The 17728-nt window shown below is 40.4% G+C and overlaps 1 long non-coding RNA gene across 1 annotated transcript in view; it reads left to right on the forward strand.

Annotated features, from left to right (window-relative positions):
- LOC120886347 (uncharacterized) overlaps positions 1-3881 on the forward strand; it is a 91412-nt gene extending 87531 nt beyond the window's left edge. The window contains exon 4 of the long non-coding RNA XR_013430071.1: positions 3746-3881. This is a non-coding gene — a long non-coding RNA (uncharacterized LOC120886347). The remainder of the gene's footprint in view (positions 1-3745) is intronic.
- Positions 3882-17728: the final 13847 nt, after the last annotated feature.

The raw sequence follows: 17728 nt of genomic DNA on the forward strand, positions 1-17728 counted from the left end.
ACTACCACTGTGATTGAATACAAAATGGAAACATCTTCAGACATATAGTAAAAAGAGAGTTTGTCAACTACAGACCTTCATTGTTAAAGATTGCATTTTATCATGAAAAAAGGAGATACGTAAGAGAAAAAGACCACAATAAATACAGAAATTCATAAAATATGTTAGTAAATATAATTAGCAAGAGATTCTAAAGTACAAAAATGTAGCTAGGGGTTATGATTTCAGTAAAGCAAACAAAAAAACCTATCTCTTATTAAATATTCTAAATTTATATTCTGGTGTGTATATATTTAAGATCACATAATTGTGCACATCTGATAAAATCACAAAGTACTAAACACACACGTGCACACACACACACACATGCATACACACACAATTGGATGCATGTAAAACTGATGAAACTTGAATGAAGTCAACACTTTTTGTCAGAGTTGATTTCCTGGTTGTGATACCACACTATAATTATGAAAATTGTTGCCACTTGGGGAAACTAGGTGAGGAGCTTTCTGGATAATTTCTTACAATTGCATGAAGATCTACAATTATTCTCAAATAAAAAGTTAAAAAGCAATATAAATATATTCTCTAGTTTAAAAACTTTCCATATAAGACACAAGTTTGGAATATAGAAATTCTTATCAATTCAACAAGAGAAAGAGAGAAATGCTGGAAGAGTTAACAGATGATAAAAGAAAACAATGTAAAATATAGATAGAAATTCAAACATAAGACTAATTACAATTGCGGGTTAAACCTATCCATTAGTTAGGACATTTTATTTTAAAAAATAAAATCCATCCATAAGTTGCTTAAAATGACATGTGAATCAAAATGATGAAGAGAAAAAGAAAATGTTATACCCAGTAAATATTTATAAACCAAATTATAAACGATACCTGTTATAGTCAATATTAGTAGGACGTAAGATATAATTTAAGGGGGAAAAGCATTAATAGGATAAAACAGCAACAAAATCAAGTAAGAAGCTAGAATAATTTTGAACTTTTTGATACATAAATTAGATCTGAAAGAAAGACATGATTAGCATTTATAAAATTCTGTGTATGGACTTTATTTTTATTCAATACAATAAACTTTATTAAATTTAATCTAAACATTCCCCTGATGTTTTAGAGACTAGATTTACAAGAAAATTTTGTTTTACATGCTGAGTTAAAATTTGGCTTACACAGTCCAACTTGGCTCGGAAAAGTAAATGTGGCAAAAGGTTCAGCTAAATAAAAGTAGTACAGAGCCAATTTTGTTATCAAGAATTTGTGTGGGTGTATATATATATATATCCTCAGCCCTGGAAAAAAATTAAAGAAGGCAGCCAAACCCTTCCATAAAATATCTGTTTGTTCCAGTGTACGACAAGAGCAAGTTGTTCTGGATCATTTTTTCCTGACACAAGACTGACATTTTTTATATAAATATAATGCATGGGATGCCCAGTGAAGTCATGTGAGTTGGGCAAGTTCATTTGCTGTGTTCTTGTTATAGCCTGAATGTGTGCCCACCCCACCAATTTATGTAATTTTAAAAAATGTATTTAAATTTCCAGTCCTAACTCCCAAGGTGACATTAGGATATGAGGCCTTTGGGAGATGATTAGACCGTGAGCTTAGGGCCCTCATTGTTGAGATTAGTACCTGTTATGGGCTGGATGTGAGGTGTCCCCCAAGAGCTCATGTGTGAGACAACACAGGAGCATTCAGAGGCGAGATGATTGGGTTATGAGGGACTGGACCCCAGCTTTGAATTAATCCCCTCATGAGGATTAACTGAGCTGTAACTGAAGGCAGATAGGGTGTAGTTGGAGGAAGTGGGCATTGGAAGTGTGCCTTGAGATATATCCGTATCTATCTAAATAATTACCTATGCACACACATATCAATTGTTCTTTTTAGTTTCTACATAATAGTAGATTATATTTTTGACATATTTATACAAACATGAAGTATATCTTATTCTCGAATCCCAGTCTTGTGGATGTACACTGTGTTGAGATCCCTGTGCTATATTCATATTTGTACATAGGAGAGTTATGTCAGATTCATTCCACTGTCTTTCCTATTTCCATCCCTCCTCCCTTCCCTTCATTCCCCTTTGTCTAATCTACCGAACTTCTGTTCTTCCCCTCCCCTGAGGTCTATGTTTTGTATCTGGGGAGTGCAGTCTCCTTCTCTGCTTCTGATCATTATGTGAACTGCCTCTCTCCACCACACTCTTCCATCATGATATCTGCCTTACCTCCAGTCCAGAGAAATGGAGTTGGCTGTCTATGGACTGAGACCTCTGAATCTGTGAACCCCCAAATAAACTTTTCCTCTTTTAAAATGACTTTTGTCAAATCTTTTAGTCACAGCATTGAAAAAGCTGACTAAAACAGTGCCCACACAGAAAGGAATTCAGAGAATGAGCTAGTTCCTTATGTCATGTGGGGACACAGCAAAAACACTGCCATCTAGGAAGAAGACTCTCACCAAACACTGAATTTGCTAGTGCCTTGAACTTGAACTTCCTAGTCTCCAGCACTGTGAGAAATGAATTTCTTTGTTTATAAGGTACCCAACTTAAGATATTTTGTTACAGCAGTCAAAATGGACTAAGACAGACCTAAGACAGAACTGTTATTAATTCTCATTAGTATTTCATTCAGAGTCCCATGAACTTGGCTCTCTCTTCTGAGAGATTAAAATTCTGAAGGCTAGACAAGTTCTGGGTCAAGAATATCCTAAGGTCAGTGTTACCGACCATTAGAAATATGAATTCACAGGAATATGCAAAGCATACCATGCTCAGTCTTTGACCTCTTTGGTGGTCCTTCTGAGAAAAGACCACCTTATTTTACACCTTACAACATTAGTTTATACACTCAAACCTGGGGGATTTTCTGTGACATTTGTAGTAATTATTTTTGTGCATGAGTTCTATCAATGAGGTTCTTGTACCTTTTAGAGTAGATGTTTCTACTTATTGATTAGAAAAGGCCAGCCTTATCAGAATGAATAAGAACTCTTCTTCTTAAGCCTCTTCTGCCTGTGCTAAGGACAGGGCTTAGGCTTGGGGGAAGAGGGAGCCACTGACCTTTGGAGATGGAGAACAGGTGTGCCGGTGCATCTTTTGATACTCACATGCACATACACATACACACAGCAATGAATATACCAGAAAGATATTGCCTGAAAGCATAAACAAAATTGACTCACAGCAAACTCTCAACTGTTTTAAGCTTATAATCAGTGTTGTGGGTCACCAGACCCATGCATGTTAGCACATCTTAGGCCTTGGGTAAGACAAGCACAGAAAGAGTTCCAATGGAGTAGGGAATGCAAAAGGATGTGGGCCAAGCAGAGTAGGAATCTTCAAATAATGGACATGGCATAATTCTTATTGTTTATTTTCCAGAATCTCATACCTTACACTGAGATAATTGATTGATCTCTAAAATCTTAACAGTATATAATTTTGGTGTTCTGACTCACCTGCTGTATTGCATTAGCCTGATAGACTAATGAAATTCAATCAGTTTGTGATTATAATACTTTGCAAATATAATACTGTAAATACATGTGTTAAATTCATTGGTCAACTGGACTTATTTTGTTTTCCATATTTTTTCCTTTCTAGAATGCTTTACAAATAATTTTTGATGCCTCATTATCAACTTTTCTGAATCTCAGCTTTGTGTTTCTGAACACACCTACACATACACACATACAATTTTCCTTTGCAGTTTGCAGACTTGCTCATTGGATATCCACAAAGGGACATCTTGAGAATCAGTGTTGTGCTGAAGCTGACTTGGACTGACTCAGAAGAGTTGATTTGGGGCATGTTTTTCCAACTCTACATTTCAGTGATGTCACTTTGGTAGTTTGAAATTAGCCATGATGAGAATATTTACACCATGGAAATGACTAATGCCATATACCAGGTGTTTTTTTTTCTTCTGTCTTCTTTCCCTGAACATTAAAGATTTACCAGTATGCCACTTCTCAGAATCATCTGAGTCCACAGTTAGTTTCCTCTTCAACAACTTTACAAAGCCTGAAGTAGGGCCATTTCAGAGATTGTTTTGCTTGCATTGCACAGTTCAGCTGGGAAGTAAAGACATTCATTGCACATAGTGGTTTATAGGCATTTATCTTCCACTTAACATAATACTACTATATTATTCCCTCCAATGTTAATGTGAACACAGAATGCCTTGATACTAGAATACCTTTAAAAAATCAACAGAAGTATGTCCTTGGCTGAAGTTCTTGATCCTCTTACATTGCAAAATATTGGTTCCTTTTAGCAACGTCAAAATTCTTGCCAACCATGCTTTTCCTGTCAATCAAGGAATGATTTTCTTAATGAGTATCACATATGAAACAAGGTGATGAGCAATATGCTAGATACAGAGAATGATTATATAGCATTAACTTATTATCTGCAAGGAGTATATAATTTAGAGAAAGAGGTTAGACATATACAGACAAAAAGTCACATAAAGAATTTCTGTAACAGTATATAATTTAAATGTATCCAGATGGTTTTATGGTCAGTTTCAGCACATTATACACCAACACACATACAACCTATCAAAGATTTTTATTACAGATTTCAGAATGAAGGCAAGGGCAGATGCTGGATCTCACATTACACAGCAAAATTTTCTAGAACTCATGTTTGAATATCACGATGGTTTGAATGATTGTGTCCACCAAAACTCATTTTGTTTTCCATATTTTTTCCTTTCTAGAATGCTTTACAAATAATTTTTGATGCCTCATTATCAACTTTTCTGAATCTCAGCTTTGTGTTTCTGAACACACCTACACATACACACATACAATTTTCCTTTGCAGTTTGCAGACTTGCTCATTGGATATCCACAAAGGGACATCTTGAGAATCAGTGTTGTGCTGAAGCTGACTTGGACTGACTCAGAAGAGTTGATATGGAGCATGTAAGTTAATGGTTCTTGGAACTTTGGAAAGTAATTAGGATTAGATGAGGTCATGAGGGTGGGGTTCCCATGATGGTATTAGTGACTTTATAAGAAGAGGAAGAGACCAAAGCTAACATGCTTGCTCTGTCTTGCCATGTGATACTTTTGACAATGATGCAGTGAGAAGGTCCTAACCAGACACCAGTCGAATGTCAACACCGTGAGTGTAGACTTCCCAGTCTCTGGAACCCTGAGCTCAATAAACTTCCATTGGCAAAACAAAGATCTTTGAAGAACTGACTCTTGCTAGAAGGGAATGAAGGAAATGTGGTAAATTCATACGACTTCATATGCTGTTTCTACCAATAAAAAGTAATTTAATATGTATCACAAAGCTCATTGTACGTGGAGGTAATGAGTTCTGAGTTTTCCATTGAAAGAAAGTTTTCATTGAAACATAAAAGGTCATTTTGAGGGTGAGAAAGCTTGAAGGAGAGATTGAGAGGTGAGTGGAAAGTGTCCAAATAAAAGAAAAGGAAGTGGAGTAACCAGTTTAGTGCTGCTCTCACCTGGTAAGTCATTAAGGTAAGCACATGGTCACCTTGTGAAGACAGAAGAGCCAGTGTTCCAGGTGTATGCAGATAACCACTTCTTGCGTTTCATCTCATCACACATTTCTACATCCAAAAAATGACCCATAGTCTATGGACACTTTTTCCCCCTCACCAAAGAGAAGGAGGAGTCTGTTTCAAGTAGACCAAGTGAAGTATAGATAGACTTTAGGACTTCTCCAAGGTCATGCTGCTTGTAGACATAGTAGTAGGTCAGACCTCAGATCTTTGGATCCTCACCAGGGCTCTGACTGCTGATGTATTTAATAGGAGAGTATTATAGCCAGCTTTGTTGCTGCTGTGACCAAAATACCTGACAAGAAAAAATTAGAGGAGGAAAAGTTTATTTTATGTTGCATGGTTGCAGAGGTCACAGTCCATGGACTGCCTACACTATTCCTTGTTCTCTGAGGTTAGGGAGAACATAATGGTGGAAGAGTGTGGCAGAGGAAAGTGGCTTTGGATGTGGTCACTATGAAGGAGAGAGAGAGAGAGAGAGAGAGAGAGAGAGAGAGAGAGAGAGAGAGCGATCTGCTCAATAAAGATAAAATATATACCCCAAGGGCACACTCCCAGGGACCCACCTCCTTTACCACCTGAATATAGTTATCACTCAGTTAATTTGCACCAGGGGAATGAATTACTGATTGGGTTAAGGCTGTCATAACCCAATAATTTCACCTCTCAACCTTCTTGCATCATCTCACATGTGTTTTAGGGAGACCCCTCACAATCCAAGCCATAACAGAGAGTTTTTCCAAATAATTTGGAAATGACTACATATTCCAAGAAGAGAGAAGTCTGGGGTTCTCTTGCTTTCAAATACATTTATATAAGAATCCTAGTGATACATTGTTTGGGTCATAAAACAATGGTCACCTCACTCCTACTCACTCCTTCTATTTTTTTTTTTTTGTATCTTTGTAACAGTCAACCAGAGAATTTTTTTTATAGCTGCACAGAATGGTGGGATTTGTTGTTACATATTCACACATGTACACAGGATAACAATATAATTAGGACAATATCATTCCCCATTATTTTCCCTTTCCTTTCCATTTTCCTCCCCTTGGTCCCTTTCCTCTGCTCTTCTGATCTCCCTTCGATTCTCATGAGACATCCTCCGAAACCTCCACCACCCTTCTTTTCCTTTTTCCTGGCTAGGTTCCATGTACAAAGGGAAACATACAACCCTTGATTTTCTGAGTTTGCCTTATATTGTTTAATATGATGTTTCAGTTAGAAAGGTTTTTCAGGACTATTTTCCCCTTTTCTTTTCAATGCAGACTCTGATGACTTCGGTGTGAGGAGACAGCTTGGCAGTAAAGTCTACTGTCAGCAACTTTGCTAGGTTTTTGGCTTGAGAATTTTCATCCTCGTCCTCCAGCATGGTTGATAAGTTCAGAAATCCTGCTTCACTGTTATAAAATATTACCAAACTCTAAAGTTAGCTCCGGGATTTGCATGGTTTCCTTGCTCTTTTGATGATAGAACTGCAGTTCAGAACACGAAGAACCCACAGTGTTAGAGAATCACTGAATGGAGTCGTTAAACTAATAGCAACCTGATTTCCTTAATTTTCAGGACTGAATATTATATTAATCTAAACAGTTCCTTTCAAAATCAACTAATAAGCACTCCCACTCTTCCAACCATATCAGAGACACTTGAGTCATTCAACTGAGTCTCATCAGGTCTTCAGGGATATTTATCTCATCTGAATTCTGAACATTTTTTTTTTCATCACCATCAACAATTCCTTCTGGGCACATGACTTTGAGTGAGTTATTTAACATATTCCTGAACCTCAATATTTGCATCTCCAAGTCAAGTCATGATATATTCCATGTCTCTCCAAGTTGTTCTGAAGACTCAAATTAGTTAATAGGTGAGAAATCACTTGGAAACCAGAAAGCGCTACATGATATTTTAATGAGAAAATTAAGATATACCCTCTTGGCTGATGAGAAAAAGCAAAATTGCAAAATCTTGAGTCTCAAACACTGGTCTCCAGAGCTAGCATAAACTCTCAGATCTGTCTTGTGGCATTTCTAGGATGGTTAGCATAAATATGTATTAAAGGTATTTTCTTAAGATTATTTTCTTTCATCTTGGTTTCTAACAGGTTGTCCCCAAATCCAAGTAACATTGTTGTCCTGGCATTTTATTTTCTATGACAAATAAAATATGGTAAAAACAGGAGTAAATTGTTCCCCATAGTCTCTAATACTTTTCCAACAAATATACTACATAGCCTTTATTGAATTCCCAAACCACATGATCTACATGTGACCCTACATGAGACAGATTACCCAGAAAGTAGTAGCACATCATTAGACCAAACACTTGGAAAAATAACTCAACTTGTGTTTTAGTATGATTTTCCACTGTTGTGACAAAAACAATTAGTTCAGGAAAAGTGTATTTTAGGGCTCACAGTGTCAGAGGTGTCAGTCCATAAATGGCCAATTCCATTCCTTGGGGCTTGAAGTGAGGCAAAAGCTCTGGTAGAAGTGTGTGCCAAAGGAAAGCAGATGGAGACCTGGCACCAGAAAGCAGAGAAAGACTGAGCAAAGAGGCACTGAACAGAGAGAGGCTCCCAAAATATATTCCCCAAAGGCAGGTCCTCAGAGACCCACCCCCTCCAACCATACCCTACCTGCCTACAATGACCACCCAGTGAATCCATTCAAGTGGATCAATGCACTGATTGGGTTGAGGCTCTCATAATCCGATCATTTCAGCTCTAAACCTTCTTGCATTGTCTCACACAGGAGCTTTGGGGGGACACCTCATCTAAACCATAACAAGTTATTTGCAGCAACTTTTCTTAAGTTCCTCTTTTTCTCAATCGTCAGTAAGTCTTCCTAATTCTCACCTGGGAGCTTCTTCTGTTTTCACTCCCTTCCTTCCAATTCTTTGTCGCACAAGCCTAAGAATCAAGCCAGCAAAAGCAAGATTCTCCATGGAGGGCAGGTGGAGAGGGTGAGTCTGACTGGAAAAAGTCACAATTCTCATCAGGGTTTGGAAGGATGCAAGGGGACACTCCTCCATTCTGAATTTTTGGCCTAACACAGTCATGAAGATGCATCAAGTATTCTGTCTTGAACAATATTAAGATTCAGATGATTCAGACATGCCTGTGTGTGCCTGGAGCCCTGAAGCAGGATAGGTCAACTAAGGGTCTATTTGTAGGAGGAATCAAAGAGAATCCTGAAAATGAACACAGAGAGAAGGAAGGCTTGAATACATTTGGTTGAGGCCACTAGGTAGGGGGAGTCTAAATAGGGCAGGATCAGTGTCCCCCCTGGCCCATAATCTCAAAAACTCACATCAGAAACCTGGGCCGAGCAGGCTACCCTAAAAGAATAGATGAACACGAAAGAACTGAGACCTTGGAAGAGGAAGGAATGATTAGGATTGGTGCCAGCAGCTCCTACTGTGACAAGAGCTGCATCTGGAGCACAAGGGACATCAGCGCGCTTGGGGAAGACCCGGGAGGTACCAGCTGAGGTTGGCAGCCTGCAACATTAGCAAGCATTGGAAACATGACTGATGGTTTTAGGATCAGCAGTGGTCGAGGCTGGGGCCAGAGAAGAGGCAAAGGGCCAGTGCTCCAGAGTGGCCAACAGAAGGCACTGGGAATATGTAGGACTGGCTAAACATATGGAGAGAGACTGAGATCCCTGAATGGTACAAGCATCATTCCATTTTGTGAATGTCTCTCTAAAGATTCACATCAGTATGAGTGCCCCAGATGCCCCAGAAAAATGTTTCTCTCAGGCTTACCGTGGGTAAATGGCATGTAGTTAAGCAGCATGATAAAGTTTTAGTTACCTAAAAATTTTAACATGTTTCCAAAGGAAACAGATTAGAGATCAGCTTCTACCATTGCGTTCCATGTAGCAGATATAAGTCATCTGGTTTAAGCTTTACCGTTTCCTGCTGTGAGTGGTCTTAATTTTCTGATTTACAAAATAAGTGATAGATATAAATGATTCAGAAGGCATCTTTTGGTTTCCGGTTTGCCTTCTGGTCAGTGGAACATCTAGCTATTCACTATGTTGGGAGCACAAAGTTATCTGTGTATTCAGTAATCCAAAGGTTAAGATCTGTTTTGGTTTGTTTTGTACTTAGTTTAACAATATACCTGAGTCTAGGTCCCTTATAAGAACTTGATTTAATTCATGTTTCTGGTGGCTAGAATTGCTAAACAGCTTGGTGCCATCGTCCTGGTGCGGGATCCCAACATGTCAGAGAAGTGGAAAGGAAACTGGTTATACACAAAAGAGACCAAGCATATAGGGTAGGGTAGCTTCATTTTTTAAATAACAGATTCTTGCAGGAACTCACCCCTGGGAAGTTCATCTTACTACGAAAGACAAGGATAATCCATTCATGAAGGCAGTGTCATTGACCCAATTCACCTCTTACAGGTTTTATCTTTTCAACATTGCCACATGGCAGGGACTAAGCTTCCAACACCTCAAACTACAGGGAACAAAATAATTCCAAACCACAGGAAGATCATATAAGAAGGCATGTTTGGAAAAGGAGCAATCTAAGCACTTGAGGGACACTGGCTTGTACGTTGGATAAAGCTCACTGAAGAGGTAGGGAAGTGTTCTGTAGTGAGGGACAGAAGGTCCTAAATTTTAAGTACAGCTAGGAGGAGTAAAGTATAGTTCATGGTGTCTGCACATCATAAGGAAGTGCTCAGCAGAATTTTGGTGTATGGGAATATTCCTCTGGAGTATCACAGCCCAGCAGAATCATCATCCAAGTGGGATCCAAAGTTCTGTCTTCTGACTCTAGGCATTTAGATACTGCAGAACCCAGATGTGCATGTCTGTGAGGCTCCAAGAGCATGCACACATGTATGTTTCCAATTAGAAAAATATTTCTTATTAAGGTTCAATGACAAAAAACTGGAAAATTTAGAAAAGTGCATAAAAAATGCAAATGGCCCATGATCCCATTACTCATAGGTAAAACATATTTGCATTTTGGCTAATTCCAAAGATTTAAAATATTACGAAGCTGCAAAATACAACTGTGTGTCCTACTTTCTTCTCCACTTAATTTTATCTGGCAGAAATATACTGTAACTGTTTCTCATGTTTTTACGCAGATGCATTTTCCTTGTTCTTTCCTCTGTGGTTCATTTATGAATTTTCTACTATAAACATTAAAAACATATTTGTGCAGAAAATCTTGTTCCACATATCTGGGTGAATGTAAATCTCAATTTATTTCCTTCTAATAGATTCTTAGAATAATATTGTTGTGGTTTGGGTATGGGTTGTCCCCTTGGAAACACATTCTAGAATTTGAGTGATATTGTAGAGGTGTAGGGAGATGTTTAAGAGGTCATACTACTCTTTTGATCCTGGGTTAATTCTCAGGGGAATGAGTACATTCTTGCTCTCATGTGAGGGAATTAGTTACCATTAGTTATAAAGCAAGGCCACTCTCACTGTTTTGTCCCTTTGCAAAGCCTGTTTGAATGTGAGGAGAGAGAGACAAGATATAGTCCAAGGCCACACCTTAAGTGTGGCCTCTTATTCTTTCAGTGAATATTGGACAGCAATGCCAAGCTATGTCACAGACCCTATAGTTAGCAAAGAAAGAATCAGGGATGCCTGAACAAAGAAAGATTAAAAGAACTTATGGTAGGGTGCTCCATGTACAAGATGTGGGAGGACCCTGTTGCTGCCAGACGTCGTGCCAGAACAACTCATTCTGCTATTAGGGACCTTGATGATCGTTGAGGAGTGACATTCAAGCCCAGGACCGGGAGCATGGGGGAGAAGACAGAGCTTTGGGCAGTGGAAAATGGATGTACAAGATTTTGGAGAAGGTACAGGTGCATTTAAGCTACTGAAAGCTACTGAAATAAGCAATATAAGCTGTATTACAAAATTCCATTTTGTAAAAGGCATTTGTAGAGATAAACAAGTCCATACTACTAGAATCTTCTAAGGCATTTAAAAAGCTTGGTCATTGTCTTGTGGGCAATAAGGAGATATTGAAATTTCACTGGGAGAAGGAAACCATCAAATTTGCATTAGATAAAGGTCACTTTAACTATGTATGTAAGAAATGGGGAGGCTGGAGGCTGGGCGGTTGACTGGGAGGCTGTATAAATAATCTGGGTGAGGAAAACTATCATTTATTTTATGGTTTGAATCTAAAAATGTCCCCAAAGAGCTCATGCATTAGGAAATGCAGTCATATTTAGAGTTTAAAGTATAGACTCTAAATATTGGATTATGACAGTTATAACCTCATTAGTGGATTAATCCCTCTGATAAATTAATAATTTGAGAGGACTACTAGGTAGTAACTGTAGTCAAGGAGGAAGTAGGAAACTTGGAGTGTGGCCCTGGACTACATCTTGTCTCTGTCTCCTCATGTTCTGTCTCTGCTTCCCAGCTGCTTCTCAAGCTAAGCTATTTTGCTCTGCTAGGTCCTTCCGCCAGGTTCTGCCTCACCTTAGACCCAGAGCAACAGAGTTGGCCAACCATGGACTGAACCTGTGAAACTGTGAGCCCAAAATAAACCGTTCTTCCTCTAAGTCGTTCTCGTCAGATATTTTGGTCACAGTGATAAAAAGCTGACTAACACAATTTAAATAAGGAAATAGCAATGAGGGTGAAGAAGGACAGTTTCCAGGTTTTCTAAGGGGAAAATCAATAAGATTCAGTCACTGATGAGATGCAAGAAGAGAATGAGTGAGGAGGAGTCAGAGAACTCCTGAGTGTGTCTGACATGGATAAGGGGGTGGGTGGTGGTACCAACTGGGCAGAAAGGGCATGTGGGTGTGGGAGGTGGCTGGATGTGGGCCGAGAGCAGGGGCTGGTACCCACCCATTGATTTCAAATATGTCAAATTTGAAGAAGAGGTACAAATAGAAAAAATGGTCAGAGGATTTACTGTAAGTCGAGTCCTATAAGGTATGGGAAGACCCTGGTGCTTCCAGATGACATGCTAGAACACAACATTTTATACATGGAGCAGCATATTACAAATTCTTCTAACCTGACCTGCAGAGGGGATGAGTTCTAGGAGTTCTGGGAGGTCCAGACACCCTTGACTTCGTCTTTGGTAGTGACAGGGTCTAGGGCACATCTTGACATTGCTGTCAACCAATATTCATCAAGAGAAGCAAAGAAATACACAACAAACTTCTAAAATTTGTTTGTCTAACTTATTCCAAAGCCAAGTGAGCTCTTCCTCTTATAGAGGTCTGGAATAGAGGGAGGAACTCTAGGTTGAAGACTTAGATTATGGAGTTATTGATCTTCACGGTAATGAAGTAGGCCAAGCAGTTAGGGAATCTTTGATGAGAGGAAGTGAGGTCCTCCAAGACCAACGGATAACCAATAGTTTATTTTCTAAGCAGTGTATCTGATCAACTGATCAAAAAGGTTTTGCCTTTCCTGTGCAGGCTTTGCAAATGTGGGCCTTAAATAAATGTTGAGCAATTATGAAAGGAACATTTTATTGGAAAAGGAGCCAAATGATTGGTTTTCCTGAAGCACATGCCAAACAGGTTGCTGAGATGGCTCAGGGAGGTTACCTAGGGCCAGGAAGGCTAGCACACTCTGGCAGAGGAAGCGAAGTTTGCAGAGGATTGGGCAGGACATAAGGGTGGTATGAAAATAAGGACTTGGGTATCAGAGCACAATGTGGCTGGAAAATCAGGTCAAACCATGATGAAGACATTGGCATTGTGTTGAACAATCAGTGGCTCACCGGCCATCACTGGAAAGTCGGGGTGAGGGTGATGAGACCATATTGCTCGGTATGGCTTGTTATTGGGGGTCAGGAAAGGAAGACAAGGTGTGTGTTTGTCTTGTTGTGAGCTGGTCTCATCACTTGACAAGTGTTTCAGTGTGTCATTATTTTTTGTTTTTAGATTTTGGTGTTGTGGATTAGGTCCAGGGTCTTGTGTATGCTCAGCTTGTGTTCTACCACTGAGATACAACCCCAGCCCTATTATTTGAGCTTTGACCTTTAACTGATTACTAGTAATAGTGAATATTTTCTCATATGATTATGTATAATTTTCTTTTGTTATTTATGTCCTTTGCCCAATATTCTGTGTTAGTCATCGTCTTACTCATTTTGAATATGTATTTATATATCATAACCTCTTTCCAGCTATATTCGAGGCAAATATGTTTTCTCAGTTATCAAAGGACAAAATTACCACAATTTAAAGATCTAAATTGGTTTTATTTTCAATTCTAGAATTGGGCAATATTTCATTCCACAAAATAGAATGAGTGTTCCAATGAGCCACGCAGAGCAGGTTGGCTTTACAGACAGGGATGGCTAGAGAAAGAAGAAACAACAACAGCAAAAAAGTGGATTGATCATTTTAAAGTCATTTTTCTTGTAAGGTGAGAAGAAGGAGTCAGAACAATAATGAAATAACTGATTATTTAACCCCAGGTTTCATTAGATTACTTTTAGTGAAGATTAAGGAAGAGAGAATTTCATTTTTAGGCCAATTAAAACAGACCTGTTGAGCAAATTTAGCAGCTATCTTTCCAATCCCATTTTCAACAAAGGTCATATAAACAGCTTAATTTCAGTTTCGTGCCTTGGAACTTCAGCACAAGGTGATTCCATTTTGATTTTTGGCTTGATCTGTTGGGGCCTAGTGCAGAAGCCTAGTTCAAAACAACAATGGCCTCCTGTAATTTTTTTAGCAGTGTTAATTTTTACTTATTTTTAATACATTGAATTGTTTTCTGTCTGTCACACAAACTCTCAGAGGGTTGTTGACTTTGAACTGAAAAGTGAGCAGCTGCTGCTCGATAGATAACATGGGGATACCTGGAGAGCACCAAGGAACCTTGAATCCTAGGATGACAAGAACACTGATGGGCAGTTAGGAGGCTCAGAAAATCCTCCATGGCCTTGCAAGAAGAGAGCTTTGCTGAGATCCATGGCTAAAACCAACACAGGCTTTGAAAACTTGCCCAGGGTAACTGGGGCTGGCCCCAAGGAGCCATCCAATGTGGGACAGGCAGGGCAGCCATCTGGGTGGGACACAGACATATGGCACCCTTGGGGGTTCAGAAACCACACCATCTCTGCAGATGCCGGCCCAGGTACCTGCTTCTGGGTCCCATGACTGACCACAGGTTAAAGCCCTTAGAGATGGCTTTGGGGGCCCTTGGCTGGCAGAAGCTGCCTGTGCAGTTTCCCACCTGTAAAGTGAGGACCATGAAAAGCACATGCTGTGCAGGGTCACAGCAGGAATTAAGTAAATGAGTGAGAGGAGATGCCATGTTCTCATTGTTGCTATTATTAATATTACTGTCAGCAGAGGCAGCAGCCAACCCCTAAACTGCCTCCAAAGAATTTCCAAGAGAAGTCCGAAGATCCTGTAAAATTCCAGGAGATCCCAGCTCTGATTTCCTTCTGGCTCCGATTCTGTTCCCTAACAGCCAAACCTTTCCAGAGAACTCTCTGTGCTGCCATCAAATGCTCCGTCCACAGACAGGAAAGTCCCCAAGAGCAAAGCAGGTGGTGGTGTGTGGCCCTCACGGCAGTGCAGTGACAACTCTCTGGCTGAGCAGAGGAGTTCAAGTGTTGAGGGGAGAAGGATCAGGAGGCTCTGCAGCTTCTTATTTACATGAAAGGAACTGAGAAGAGAGGGCAGAGGGAAGGTAAGGTCACTCTTCCCTCTTCCTTCCACCTCCGCACTCACAGGGCAGGCTTCACTGACCAACTGTGGCTCAGCGCTGCCCTGCTAGGGACATTGGGTCCATGCAACACTACCCAAGTTTTTCCTAAGGGACAAGATGACTCTTTTTTAAAAAATATTTTTTAGTTGTTAATGGCCCTTTTTATTTATTTATATGTGGTGCTGAGAATTGAACCCAGGGCCTCACACAGACTAGGCAAGCGCTCTACCACTGAGCCACAATCCCAGCCCAACTCTGTTTTATTTTTTCCCCCCAACAATTCTTCCACTCTGAGGAGCATCCTGGAGGCTGGGGGTGGGCTGGATGCTGTGTAAAGGGCGGGCATTCATTGTTCCTAAACTTGCTTCTCTGTTCAGAGAGGAGAAGGAAAACAATGGAAAGAAAAACAGAAGGCTTTGACTTCCTTGTTTTCTCTTTTAGAAACACAAAGGGAAGCCTGAAACCAAAGTTCCCATAATGGAGCTGTATGATTTCTTCCTTTCCCAATAGAAAATTTTTAAATTGAAGATTTGATTTCTAGGTTGACACTTGTGGACTTTTTCAATCCTGGTGGCGGCTGATGGGTTGTCATGCCTAGAAATAAGGGTATTAGGATCCGGGAGTTCATCTGCTGATTTTACTTTTCTAAGGGTGATGTACAAAGCTCTGTGGCTCTGTCTCCACCATGGTGCCTTAGAGCGGTGCTGCCCAACAGAACTTTCATCATGATGGAAGTGTTCTGTAATCTGCTCAGAACATGGGGGTGGGGGTGGGGGGTGGGGAGATGGGCATCAGCCATGTGTGGCTATTGGGAACAGTAGCAATACAAACTGCAAGGAGTACATTACATGTTGATTGAACCCATGACCCTCAAAGGAGGACAAAGAAGAGGCTCAGAGTTCTGAGGAACTCTATTCCTCTCCCACAGCAGCAGATTATGTAGCCATGACACTCTTTGCATACTCAGGATGACCACTCTTTGGATACTCAGGTCCAGACTCACAGAGTAATTTGTGCAGTAATGCCCATGAGGTATGCTCAGCTCTCGGATCAGCAGGAACACCCTAGAAGCCTGTTATGGTTTGGTTCTGGAATGTACCCGCCAAGCTCACGTGTTAGGCAATGCAGCCATGTTCAGAGGGGAAGAGATGGAATTCTGGGAATTGTAGCCTCATCAGTGTCCTGGGCAGTAACTGACCCAGAGCAATGCAATCAGCTGACCATGGACTGAGACATCTGAAACCATATGCCAAAAAATTCTCCTCCTTTAAGTTGCTCTTGTCAAAAACTAACAAGCCCTGAGAGATGGAGTGGATTGCAGCTGGAGTTGGGGTGAATGCTAAGCAGGTCAGAAGGCTTTGTTAGTGGTCAGTTGAGTCCAGGATAAAGACACTGTAATCTGCACCATGGGTGACCACATCCTGGTAGAGGATTTTTTTGGAGGTACCAGTATCTCAGTAGCTGTCCTGAGTCAAAAGACCAAAGAGAAAGGAAAATCCCGAGAAGAAATGAGTGGGTAGCAGATGAAATGAGCCTTCAGGAAACCAGTTCTGAGGAGAAATATGCAGGTAACCAAGAGCAGCGCAGAGACAGAAGCAGCAATAAGCAACAGCTGTGAAGAAATCGTCAAGGTAAAGGGTGACAGGCTGTGACAATGGAGATGTCTACTTGACTGGATTAAGAAATGCCTAGAAACCTGGTAGAGCATTGTTTTGGGAATGAGAGTGTGAGTGTGTATTCAGAGATTAGTGTCTGAGTCTGAGTGGATGGAGGGAAGATCTACTGACTGAAATTGCGTGGGCACCATCCCATCAGCCAGGGAACAGGAGAGAACAGAGACAAGATGGAGACATTTGTCTCCTCAGAGACACACTCTTCTTCTCTGGTCCTAGGATGTCAGAATGCTAGGCTCCCAGCCTTCAGACTCTGGGACTTATGCAGTAGCTCAGGTTTCACACTGAGAGTTGCATCATTTGTGGTCCTGGTTCTGAAGCCTTTGAACTTGGACTGAGCCATGCTACTGGCATTCCCAGGGTGTCCATTTGAGCTGTCATGATCATATCTCACTTCCACATTTGCATGAGCTAATTCCCCCAGTGAATCACCTTTCATGTGTTGATAACATCTACTCTTGGTTCTGTCTCTCTGGAGAATGCTGACTAATACACAGGCCCTTAGAACAGAAGAGTAGAGCTTGCAGCTAATGCAGAGGGCAGCGACAGAGACCCTGAGACCAGCAACCAAGAATAGCTTCACACCCACAAAAGAGTGAGAAACAGAGAACAGGACTCAGACCTGCACATGGGCTCAGAAGATTTCATCCCTACTGTGGAGGGACTGGTTGCTAATAATCACACTTAAACATTTTTCTGTGGGTTGGGGATTTTGCATGCATAATAAAGACTCTAAGGCAAATTGTATTATTACCATTTTATGCATGAATGAGCTGCAAATTGATTGAGGGA

The sequence above is a fragment of the Ictidomys tridecemlineatus genome, chromosome 13 (genome assembly GCF_052094955.1).
Source record: "Ictidomys tridecemlineatus isolate mIctTri1 chromosome 13, mIctTri1.hap1, whole genome shotgun sequence".
NCBI lineage: Eukaryota > Metazoa > Chordata > Mammalia > Rodentia > Sciuridae > Ictidomys > Ictidomys tridecemlineatus.